Source organism: Gadus morhua, unplaced genomic scaffold (assembly GCF_902167405.1).
Source record: "Gadus morhua unplaced genomic scaffold, gadMor3.0, whole genome shotgun sequence".
NCBI lineage: Eukaryota > Metazoa > Chordata > Actinopteri > Gadiformes > Gadidae > Gadus > Gadus morhua.
Genome location: NW_021963986.1, coordinates 1 through 12,377, shown reverse-complemented (window position 1 = coordinate 12,377; position 12,377 = coordinate 1). Strand labels below are relative to the sequence as shown.

At 49.0% G+C, this 12,377-nt stretch overlaps 1 long non-coding RNA gene across 1 annotated transcript; it reads right to left on the bottom strand.

Annotated features, from left to right (window-relative positions):
• Positions 1-1,729: 1,729 nt before the first annotated feature.
• LOC115538476 (uncharacterized) lies at positions 1,730-3,490 on the bottom strand. Its single transcript, XR_003975335.1, has 4 exons — positions 3,044-3,490; positions 2,771-2,797; positions 2,314-2,380; positions 1,730-2,077 (listed from the first exon to the last, which is right to left on the bottom strand). It is a non-coding gene; the product is annotated as an uncharacterized LOC115538476 (long non-coding RNA).
• Positions 3,491-12,377: the final 8,887 nt, after the last annotated feature.

Here is a 12,377-nt window from a genome sequence, read left to right as displayed (position 1 = left end):
TCTCGCCCGCACCTGCAAAACTCTGAGAATTTATGCCCGCACAATAATAGAGATGCATTGATTTTGTGTCTTCTCCTGTCCCGCAGGAGAAAACACGTAATTATATAGGCTATTAAAAAGAGACTCATGGGCTGCGTGTCTTTGACGCACTGGTCTAGCGCTCCTATTTCGTTGTTTTCATTTTTCAATTCAATAAGGGCTGTTTCATATTCTATTCTCCTCTTCTGTAGGCCTATTTTATTTATTTTTCTACCTTTATATAATCACGCAGTGATTGAGGATATTGTCTCTTTTCTAAGTTAGACCTGAACCCGCAGTGTTTTGTTTTACCCGCCCGTTCCCGCCCGCAGCAAAGTTCAAACCGCCCGCTCCCGCGAGATTTGGGTTGGGTCCCGCGGGACCCGGCGGGACCCAATCCCAATGCAGACCTCTACATTCTTGTCCACTAACATACGCACAACAGCTTCTTTCAGCTCAGCCTTCACAATGCTTTTGGAAAAGCCAACACAAAAATGTGCCGCAATGGCAAACAGATCGTCTTTCCTGCAATGCTCAAGACGCTCAACCGAAGGATCGCCAAGAAACTCCTCAATAGCAAAAGTAGCCATATTTACAGAGGTAAAGAAATGACACAACCAACCTAACTAAATTAACACAACTAGCCGCCTATTTGACGTGCACACTGCACACCAACACTCATCAGTCTGTTGCTTAAATGGATCAAATATCCCGGACGAGCCCCCATTTATGCTCCGCCCCCTGGTGGTGACTCATTAGAGGGGCGCAACATAAGGCAACAGACGTAGGGTGAGGGTGCAGTGGCACAAAACCGCGAAACCAGGTATCAAACAATAATATTTATTTACACAAAAAAACAAGCAACCCAGGGGTCAAGGAGGACTAACAGTGGCACCAAAGGAAACAAAAGGAAATAATAACCCACCCCCCCCCTTGACAGGTGCTAAGCACCCATAAATAAAGTTGGTGGTGCACACTCTAATCTAGGGTTGTAACAGGTAAACCTACGTGATGCAAGATGTAGACCCCAGGGTATCCTGTCCTCACTTGCTCCCCAAAAACAGCCACGCCAAACTGAACACAAAGGGGACTAAGGCCCCGTTTACATGAAGGGAAAACGCAGATATTTCCACACAGTTTGGCCTCTCATTTACACGAAAAAGCTGTTTTTATCACAGGAAACGATCTATTCTAAAAACTCCGGCCAAAGTGGAGATTTCTGAAACCGCCGGTTATGTGTTGTCGTGTCAACGGGGAGAAACAGGGTTTTAGGTTCTGAAGCGTCACATTATGCGCCAGGAAATGCGTAACGTCATATGAGCGCCCTATGTTTGCAGTTTGTTTGTTACAGGAAGACGCTCGTGTTATTCGTTGTTGTTGATTCTGAGGATTCTGATTGGCTTGCCTGGCTTTATCCTTCTCCCTACACTGCCGCCCATAGGTTTGACATAGTTATAATGGCGCTCGACGGCGTATTTATGCGTTTTGATGTAAACGACAACTTTTTGGAAGACGATGTTGTGTGCACAATGTTATTTTTGAAACGGCGGGGGGGAAATATTAGTTTCTATAAATACCCTGCTACGTATAAACGTGGCCTATATATCAGGTGAGGGGAAGCTTGATTGTCGATCAGGAACAGGTGGGGTGGTGACTGAAATCAGGGGTAGATCTGCGAAAAGTGACAGGAGGGAGACAAAAACCCCAGACGTAACAAACATAATTTAAATCTTATAAGATGAGGCAGTTAGACCCAAAACAAAATGGCCATCATGGCGGGGTCACGTTGCCATGGTTTCCAAGGGTCAGTGAAAGATTGCAGGATTAATCCATTGAGTTAATCGATCACAAATACAGAGATCTAATTGATTTACACTTCTTACGGATTTATGTTTTTTATCAAAATAAAGTATAAATGTTAATGTAATTAAGCAAATATAACATCCTTAGTTAGCTGAAGTCCCCAAACAGATTGTGATGATTATAGATGACAGCGATCCACTCCACCCTGCTTTAGGAAGAGGAATGTAAGAAGCCTCTTCATGATTTAACTTTAACCCTAAACAGCAAGAAAGCACAAGTCAGGATTAAACATTAAACATTATCACACACATTATCACTGTGATGATGTACTCTTAATATATTACTGTGATGAAGTACTGTTAAATATGACAGCTAATATATTACAGTGATAAAAAACTGTTAAAGTATTACTATCACTGTGATGAAGTAGGCTGCTAATAAATATAACGGTAAACACATAGAATAAGTATTGTAAAGTGGTAAAGTACTGACTGTGGTCAGAGGTTGGGCCTCAGGAGCGGATTCTGCCCCTCAGTGTTCTCAGAGCTGGTGTCAGAACCTGGGAAGTATCTGAATGGAGGAGGTGAAGTCATGAGCTAGATGTATCTAGATCTATAGAGCTGTACAGTCCAGTGAGCTAGATGATTCCAGATCTATAGAGCTGTATAGTCCAGTGAGCTAGATGTATCTAGATCTATAGAGATGTATAGTCCAGTGAGCTAAATGTATCTAGATCTATAGAGCTGTATAGTCCAGTGAGCTAGATGTATCTAGATCTATAGAGCTGTATAGTCCAGTGAGCTAGATGGATCTAGATCTATAGAGCTGTATAGTCCAGTGAGCTAGATGTATCTAGATCTACAGAGCTGTATAGTCCAGTGAGCTAGACACTATTGGTAGTAGCAATAATCATAAGAACCGAACTGCAGTAAAACCACAATTTACTCACCAACTGGTTTGTGTCGCTGGTCTGAAGCTAAGGATCAAGAGAAATGATTAGTGTTGTAACAGTGGTGAATATCCTGATGTTATTATACTTTCATATTCTTAATGCCACAACATCTCAGTGGACATTGGAGGAGGTTCATCATTCAGAAGTGGAGGTTTCTACTACCAGACCACCAGTGTGTGAAGACAACCAATCAGATCGTAGGAAGGGGACAGGAAGTAAGAGCAGGTGGAGATCAGGTCTCAGTCCTCTTGGAGAGTTTGATCCACTCACCGTTCCGCTTCTTGTACAGAAGGACTCCAACAACAGCAGCAGCAGCAGCGAGGAGGAGAACAAGAGACCCAATGATGATGGGGATGGTGAGGCCACTCTTGCCTTGAAGGTAAATCAAGAAATTAAAATCAGGTGTGTAATAATAGATGATGGACAGAGCCCCTCTCCCATCCATCCCTCCATCATTGAACCACATGTCAACGGTCACGTGATGCTACACACACGACTAACACAACGTCAGTGTAACTATTCCTCTAGAATCTGTTCTTGAGCTCAGGGTCACTCAGGGACTGATCTGAGCCTAGCCCTATTCATAGAACTCATTTACCCACAATCCACCCTGTTCTGCTGCAGTGAGCTACTCCTGAGAGCTGTGTGTTTACCCAGTAGCTTCAGCAGTGTCCAGGTACACCTGGCAGTGGTTGTGATGAGGTCAGGTGGAGGTGGTGCGACATGTGTTCCCCACCTCCATCCCCTCCAACACCAGTGTTAGAACTTCCCAGTAAGTGTTACTGTTAATTATTATATATTGGAAGTGATAGATGTTATAATTACGTTCTAGGGTATTTGAGGAAATAAGTACCAACATTTACCACCTTATTCCAAATGCAGGCATATTTTATGTTGTATTTTATATATATGTTATAATTATACCAGGTTACAGGTTTGTTTATTGTCCTTCCTGATCCCCATACTGTGTGTCTGTGTATGCGCGATTAGTCCAGTGCGCAGGTGGCCACGCCTTTAGGTCGCATTTTATACAATGATGGTCAGGACTAGTACGCCTTGCCGGTGAGTGATTATAAACTAGCATGCTAGTAACTGAAATCAAGAATTAATGTCACGGGAATGTTTGTATAATTTCATTGGTTAATTCTGGGTTTTGTGTTTGTGGTTTTCGTTGCAGGTTTACAACCTATCTATTTATCTGTCTAACTAACAGTTATTTTCAACTTGAGAGGCTAGCGTAACTTGGTAGTCAGGCTACGTAGTGCGTGGGTGCTTATTGTTGTGTGAGTGCAATAAAAGTCCATAAAGTTACTCGAGTTGTATCCGCCGTACTTATCCTGAACCCTTCCAGTGGGGAGTTTATTGAGCTATAGTAGGTAGCTTAGTGAAAACTGGACTGTTGTTAAACCGTCGTCGGAGCGTGCCGGAGATTGCACGGGCCCCGAGCGGAGGAGCCATCGTTGATGACCGGCGCCGGGAGCGGAGACCCGGAGTCAGTAACGCCACTATAACGGAGGAGCCGAAGCCAAGAGCTAACGGGGCCGTTAAAGGGCTGAAGAACTCCACAACCGTGAGTAAGGCTGTGTGGATGATATTAAAGCCGCAGAAGGAATAAAGTGACTTTGTTAACAACGCCGCTACCAGCCATAGCAACCGGGGAAAGACGCCCGTCGTTCGCGGGAAGACGTCTGTGTCGTTCGCGGACGAGTCGTTCGTTTTGAACGAATCTTTTGGACGAGTAATTCGTTTCGAACAAATCTTTTGGACGAGTCGTTCGTTTCGAACGAATCTTTTGGACGAGTCCTTTAAATGAGTCCTTTCGCTGAAAGGTGATTTTAGTGATTCTGTTCACCTAGAGAAGCCAAAATGGCGGATGACAAGCCAGATCTAGAGAGCTTAAAGCGGAGGCGCTCACATGCGCAAAGAAACTTTACAACAAGAATAAACCGCCTTGATGTTAGTGCTGGTCGTTTACGTGAAGTTGAGTTGTCAGAAGAGTTGGCGAGATTGAAGGATGATTATGACAAACTCCTCGATGTCGGTAATGAATATATCGACGCACAGAGCCAGATAGACCCTACAGGTGACGACAGTGAGTCGCGGGACGCCCTGGAGAAGAGAGATGCCAGTGAGCAAAGGTTCCTTAAACTGAGGGCAAGATCATGGAAATGCTGTGGTCCAAGTATGCAGCGCCGGACATAGATGCTCTCGTAACACAGTTCAAGTCTGCCTTTGATCAGGCAGAGGCGCTCGGGAAAAGTATAGTAGTGCCATGGACGCAGCGAGGGGTCTACAATGGTAAATTGGATAGGAAACTCGATGAACTCAGAGAGGCTGTGTACGCTTGGAGAGACTATCGACCGCATGGAAAGGACAAATGGATGCTCCTTTTATCATTGAGGAGGACAAGGAGCAACTGATGGATGAGTGGACCTGCCAACGGACAATGAGGTTATGAAGAGGAACTGTACAGAACAAAATGACGGTGGCGACGGTGACGGAGGTGAGGAGGAAGAGGATGAAGATCTGGCAGGTGATGGTGCGGTCGGTGGGCATGTCGCAACAGCTAGCGACAGCCTTACAGCTGCAGGTAACATCACTTTTACCCAACAGACATTACAGCCCACTCTGCAGTCGCGACGGTCTGATGGTGGACTTGGTGTCAGTTCCGCCCTACCTCCAACCCTTGCCAGCACGCCACAACTGTTGAGTGTTTGTGCCTCTCCAGCAGTCGATATCAGCATGGGGCAAGGTAGTAGCATGCCATATAGTGGCCCTGGTGCGTACGTTGGTGGGAATATCAGCTCTCAATGGGCCCGACCAAACATAAGGCTGACACCCATAAGTTTGCCTAAGTTCTCCGGGGACAGGAGGGACTATTGGCGCTGGAAGGCTGAATGGGAGAGCATCCAGGCGCAAGCGGAGCCTACGGGGTCAAGGGAATGCAAGAAACTTCACTTGCTAGACAGTATAGGTGAGACTGTGAAAAGTGAACTCAGACTATCGCGTTGCAGAGATGCAATCGATATCTTTAGGGAATTAGAGAACCGTTATGGTGATAAAGCACAAACGGCAGAAGAGATCGTTTTGGAGCTACATCACGTCCTGCTGTAAAGAACCACCAGCCACGGAGACGTTAGAATTGATCCTAGCAGTGGAGAGGGCAGCAATGGACCTCACAGACCTGGGGTGCGAAGACGCAATACAGAATCAGCTGGTGATTCGGTCTTTAGAGAGCAAGCTCCCTGATGTCATGAAAAGAGAGTGGCTCATGTGTGTGAGAAACCCTGTTAACAACGTCCTACCAAGAAACCGTTTCGACAGTCTCTTGATGTTCCTGGAAGACCAAAAGTCGTTGCTCGTGAGGTTGGAACAGTTGCTTCCCAGTAAGCCATGGCCTGCTAATGCTCCTGAGAGACCAAGCTACCGGGAGAAATCAGGTGACAGGTGGAGAGAAAAGAAGTCGTTCACTAAGACTACAGCGAGTGAAGTCAAAAGAGACTCCAAGCAGATACCATGTGCCGTGTGTGGCGATGAAGAACATGGAGGTAAACTGTTTCGTTGTAAAGCTTTCAGGAAGGCCAGTCTGTCGGAGAAGAAAGCTCAGGTGAAGAAGGCAAAAGCGTGTACAAAGTGCCTGGATGTTCACGGGATCGATGGTGACTGCACTCCAAGGTTCCTCTGTCGTAAGGAGGAGTGTAAGATAGGCAACATTCCGGTAGACCACCACCATTTCCTTTGCCCTAAGGCACCAACAATGAAGGATCTGCTAAGAAGGAAACCAAAGCAGAGGAAAAGAGGGGACCTCGTGGTCCGACAGAGGAGCAAGAGGCTGTGTTCGCCGAGTTGAGACTGACTCCCCGCCAGTTGGAGGCGGTCCGCAGGGCCTGTACTAATAAGGCAACGTCGAGAGCGTGTTCTGGCAAGAATCCGATAGAACAGAGTGGCTTGAAAGAACATCCAGTCCTCATGATGCTTTTACCTTCACGGCAAAGAGAGGAGAGCCTTGGAGCCTTGATTGATCTCGCTTCTGACACTAATTACATTACGCACCAAGCTGCTGAAAGACTCGGACTGACCGGTGAACCAATCTCCCTTGTCGTATATGGTGTTGGCACGATGAAGGTGAGAGTTGATACAAAAAGGTATCTCGTAACAATAAAGGTGTGGACCTCACGAGGAACTTTGAGGTTCCACGAGATGATCTGCTACGGGATGGAAGACATCGCCAAAATGGATCGAGTGGTGAGTTCGGAGCGGCTGGAGCAGTTTTTCCCTGAAGCTGAACCGGGAGAACTGGCCCGCCCAGGGAAGATCGATCTTTTGATCAGGCTCGAGAAGGCCGATTAGCTCCACAAAGACTGCAACGGGTCGGCGACCTGGTGTTGTGGGACGGTCCTCTAGGCAAGACAGTGAGTGGTGTGCATCCTAACCTCTTCGAAGAAGTGGTGGTGACCACATGGCAGTCGGAGACGCACTTTGCACACTCCATGAGGATGGTAGCTGTCAAAGTTGAAGAACACTTCGTTGGAAGGCCAGGAAGCCATTTGGAACGAGGGTGCAGTATGGAAGTTCGAATGACAGCAGCATGCAATAAAGAGGTCCTTGAGTGGCTAAAATGGGACAGCATCGGTGCTGCTGTGACCCTACCTGTGGAGGGTGTCGCTGTGGAAAGTGCCCACCGGGAGGAAAGGAGATGACCCTGGCTGACGAGAAAGAGCTGGAGATAATAAGGGCAGGTCTAACCTTCAGAGAGAGTGACATCCACAGCGACCAGCCACACTGGGATGCGAAGTACCCCTGGAAGGAAAACCCAGCCTCTCTTCCCAACAACCGAAGGGCTGTGGAAGCAACGTTCCTGAGGGCTGAGAAGCGGCTGATGAAAGACCCCGTGTGGAAAGAAGCTTACATGAGGCAAGTGCACGAGATGGTAGACAGGGGAGCTGCTGTTAAGCTCACTAAGGATGTGATGGACAGCTGGGATGGTGCAGTGTGGTGGGTGAGCCACCTAACCGCACCAAACCCCCACTCAGTGACTACACCGGTGCGCCTCGTCTGGAATAGCAGCCAGGAGTTCAGAGGGGTGAGCATGAATGGCATTTTGCTCAAAGGCCCAGACGTCCTAAACCCTATCAGAGGGGTGCTCCTCAGATTCCGGGAAGGAGAACATGCAGCCATCGGAGACATCACCAAGATGTATAATTCGGTATGGCTGGAGGAGCGAGAGGTCCATGTGCATCGGTTCCTATGGAGAGACTCACGGAAGATGAGATTGAGGATTTTGCTGTCGTGAGGGTGAACATGGGAGATAAACCAGCGGGGTGCATTGCGCAGGTTGCCATGCGAGAGACCGCGAAGTTACCCCAGTTTTCTGATATGAAGGAGGAAAAAAGAGTCATTGAGGAAGACTCCTACGTTGATGACCTCCTTACGTCCCACAATGACCCTGACTGTCTAGACAAGATCCTAAAGGGAGTGGAGAAGATACTGAAAGCAGGAGGCTTCTACCTCAAGCCCTGGGTCCGGTCTGGTCAGAGTGGGAGGCGGGACGGGACAGGGTCCAAGCCAGTGACTCTGGTGTTGCCCAACCAGCTAAGGGAGGAAGATAACAAAGCCCTGGGGGTTGGTTACCTAGTGCAAGAGGACAAACTCTTTGTGATGGTCTCCATCAACTTCTCCAAAGGAAGAAGAAGATGAGAACTGAGGTTGACCTCACTGAAGAAGAAGTGGAAGCAAAGACACCAAACCCACTGACTCGTCGTGTTCTACTGAGCCAGATCGCCGGACTGTATGACCCGATCGGTCTAGCAACACCTGTGAAACAGAAAGGAGTGATTCTTGTGAGAAGAGCCTTCCAGGAAGCTGGCAAGCTTACCAAAGATACCTGGGATGAACCTCTGTCTGACGAGCTCAGAGGAAAAGCAATTGAACTGTTTAAGGAGTACGCTCGTCTGAGTAGCATCAAGTTCCACAGAAGCCTCACGCCCTCCGACTGGAGGGGTAAACCCTGGGGTATCACGTTTTCTGACGGGAGCTGTGAGTCCTATGGTGCTGTACTGTACTTGCGATGGGAGACGTCACATGGTGTGGTCACCCGGCTGGTAGAGTCAAAAGCCAAGTTAACCCCCCTCGACCAGAAAGGTGGCGCGGTCAAGGCTGAGGTCTGTGGGGCTGTCTTTGCCTCACGTCTAAAAACATACGTATCGAAGCATGGACGATTGGATGTGGAGAAGTGGTACCACTTCATTGACAGTCAAACGGTGCTGGGAGCCATCCAGAGAGAGAGCTACGGATTCCAGACGTTCTTCGCGAACCGAGTCGGAGAGATTCAGAAGGCTGGGCCTGTAACTGACTGGTGGTGGATACCAGGCGAGGTCAACATCGCTGATCTAGTCACGAGGGGGTGCTCTCCTGAACTGCTGGATGAGACTCTGTGTGGCAGAAAGGTCCCATGTTCCTGTCTGGCCCAGTGGAGGATTGGCCCATGAAGTCCGCTTCAGAAGGCAGCTGATGCTAGGGAGATGGTGAGCAAACTCCAGAGAAAGGCCTTTTCGGCAGTCCTCACCAGAGCTCAAGCCAAGAAGTTGTTGAACCCTGCAAGTCCTGTTGGTGAAGGTCCAATAGTCACAGATGGAGTGAGCGGTCTCCAGCATCCTCAGAAAATGGGATGAAATTGACCTCAATTGAGACCAAGGAAACGGAGATGCTGTGGGGAGCCAGGCTCATAGACCAAGTGGATCCAAGAAGGTGCAGTTCTCTGACTAAGCTCTGTGGAGTAGTCGGTTATGTCCGCAGAGCTGTGAAGAAGTGGTTGGCCCGTGTAGGCAGGGCCCTATGCCAGCAAAGTGGGAGGCGGTACTGACAGTAAAGGAACGCAAAGCTGCATTCCAAGACCTGTGCCTAGCCGCCCAGGAGGGAGTTACGTTTCCTGTGACGACGCTAAACAGGCTCGTTGTCAGCAGGGAGGAAGTCTCAGGACTCCTGAAATGCCATGGTAGAGTCCAGGCCATTACCCAGGGAGAGACCGGTGTGCCCCTGGTCCCCTACAATGCTGGATCAGCACCCTTCTCACACGAGAGGCCCATGAAGCTAACCACGAAGGTGTTGCTGGCACACTCCTCCGGGTGAGGTCTAAAGCATGGGTGTTGTGCTGGGACCAAGGATTGCCAGAAATGTCATTGACTCCTGTATGCACTGTCGGAAGGCCAAAGCGAGAATGTGCAAACAGGTGATGAGTGAGCTCCCCTCGAACGAACTGAACCAGCTGCACCCTTCGAATTTACAACGTTGGACCTTTTCGGCCCCTATGTCGTTAAAGACACTATAAGGCGTAGAACAAAGATGAAAGTCTGGGGTGTGGTGTTCAGCTGTATGGCTTCGAGAGCAGTACATGCTGACATTGTGGAAGATCTGTCGACGGAAGGATTCCTGAAAGCATACCAGCGCTTCACGGCTCTCAGGGGTCACCCAAGAAAGCTCTGGTCAGATCAAGGGACCAACTTTGTGGGCGCCAGGCCAGTATTACAGGAGTTGTATGAGTTCCTAAGTAGCATCGACAAAGATCAAGTCCAGAAGAAGGCGGCAGCGTAGGAACTGACTGGATGTGGGTGCTTCACCCGGCGGACTCTCCCACCGGAATGGGGCAGCTGAGGCAGCTGTCCGTGTACTCAAGAGAGGGTTAAGCAGTGTTGGCGAGGAAGGTAACCTGACAGCGCTGGAGTTCCAGACCCTCCTGTACCTGGCTGCTAACCTGTCAAATGAGAGACCAATTGGTGCCAGAGCCCAGGTACAAGATGAGGCCGTCGAAGTCATCACTCCCAACTCTCTTCTCCTCGGTCGCGCAGGACCCAGTGGGGACTCCCGAGGCTTTGAGTATCCTACTTACCCCGTCGTGCGTCTGAGAGCAATCCAGATCGAGGTCGACAAGTTCTGGAAGAGGTGGAGCCAGCTGGCAGGTCCGGGCCTCTACATCCGTCAGAAGTGGCACGCACCTGCTAGAAACGTTGCAGCGGGAGACCTGGTGTGGTTGGCTGACCAGAACGCGCTGAGGGGCCAGTTCAGGCTGGGTCGGGTCGTGGAGGTGTGTCCCGACGTGAAGGGCGTAGTACGAGATGTGAGGGTGAGAACATGTCAAAGCTGTCCAGTTTTCGGTGGACAGCCCAAGAAAAGCCGAGGTGTGCAGAACTATCCCTCCACCATCCTCCACAGGGACGTTAGGAGGTTGGTGGTTCTGCTTCCAGTGGAGGATCAAGACCCCCCCACTACCATCCTCCCGGAGGCTGGTGGTGTGTTTCGGTGAAGGATCAAGACCCCCCCACTGCCATCCTCCCGGAGGCTGGTGGTGTGTTTCGGTGAAGGATCAAGACCCCCCCACTACCATCCTCCCGGAGGCTGGTGGTGTGTTTCGGTGAAGGAGGTCATGATGTCATCAAGGACAATGTGATGTTTATGGGCATTGAGACTACCTTGAACCTATGGTTATTCATGTTGTGACATTCGTTCATGGGGAGAACTTAGAAGTTTAACTGTTTTGGTTATGGTGGCCTACTTGAATTCTAGAATCAGTAGGCCAAGTGGGAGGTGTAGAACTTCCCAGTAAGTGTTACTGTTACTTTATTATATATTGGAAGTGATAGATGTTATAATTACGTTCTAGGGTATTTGAGGAAATAAGTACCAACATTTACCACCTTATTCCAAATGCAGGCATATTTTATGTTGTATTTTATATATATGTTATAATTATACCAGGTTACAGGTTTGTTTATTGTCCTTCCTGATCCCCATACTGTGTGTCTGTGTATGCGCGATTAGTCCCAGTGCGCAGGTGGCCACGCCTTTAGGTCGCATTTTATACAATTGATGGTCAGGACTAGTACGCCTTGCCGGTGAGTGATTATAAACTAGCATGCTAGTAACTGAAATCAAGAATTAATGTCACGGGAATGTTTGTATAATTTCATTGGTTAATTCTGGGTTTTGTGTTTGTGTTTTCGTTGCAGGTTTACAACCTATCTATTTATCTGTCTAACTAACAGTTATTTTCAACTTGAGAGGCTAGCGTAACTTGGTAGTCAGGCTACGTAGTGCGTGGGTGCTTATTGTTTGTGTGAGTGCAATAAAAGTCCATAAAGTTACTCGAGTTGTATCCGCCGTACTTATCCTGAAACCCTTCCAGTGGGGAGTTTATTGAGCTATAGTAGGTAGCTTAGTGAGAGCTGGACAACCAGTCTTACCCCCGTTGGTCCTGATGAGGGCGGGGTCCAGGGGGGTGGAGATGTCCTTGATGCCTTTCAGCTGGACCACACACTCGTACCTCCCCCAGTCCTCCTGTGGGACGGCCTTGAGGTTGAGGTCCACGCTGACCTGGAAGGTCCCGTCGTGGTTGGGGAGGACCTCCCCGGAGTCCACCTGCTCATCGAGCTCCTGGCCGTCTCTCCTCCAGAACACCACCACCCTGTCAGGGTAGAAGCCTGTAGCATGGCACACCACTGGGCGGAGGGGCTCCTCTGGAGCAGAGACACCCGCGGACGCTCTGGAGAGAGGGGGGGGGGGGGGGGGGGGGAGAGAGAGAGAGAGAGAGAGAGAGAGGAGAGAGAGAGAG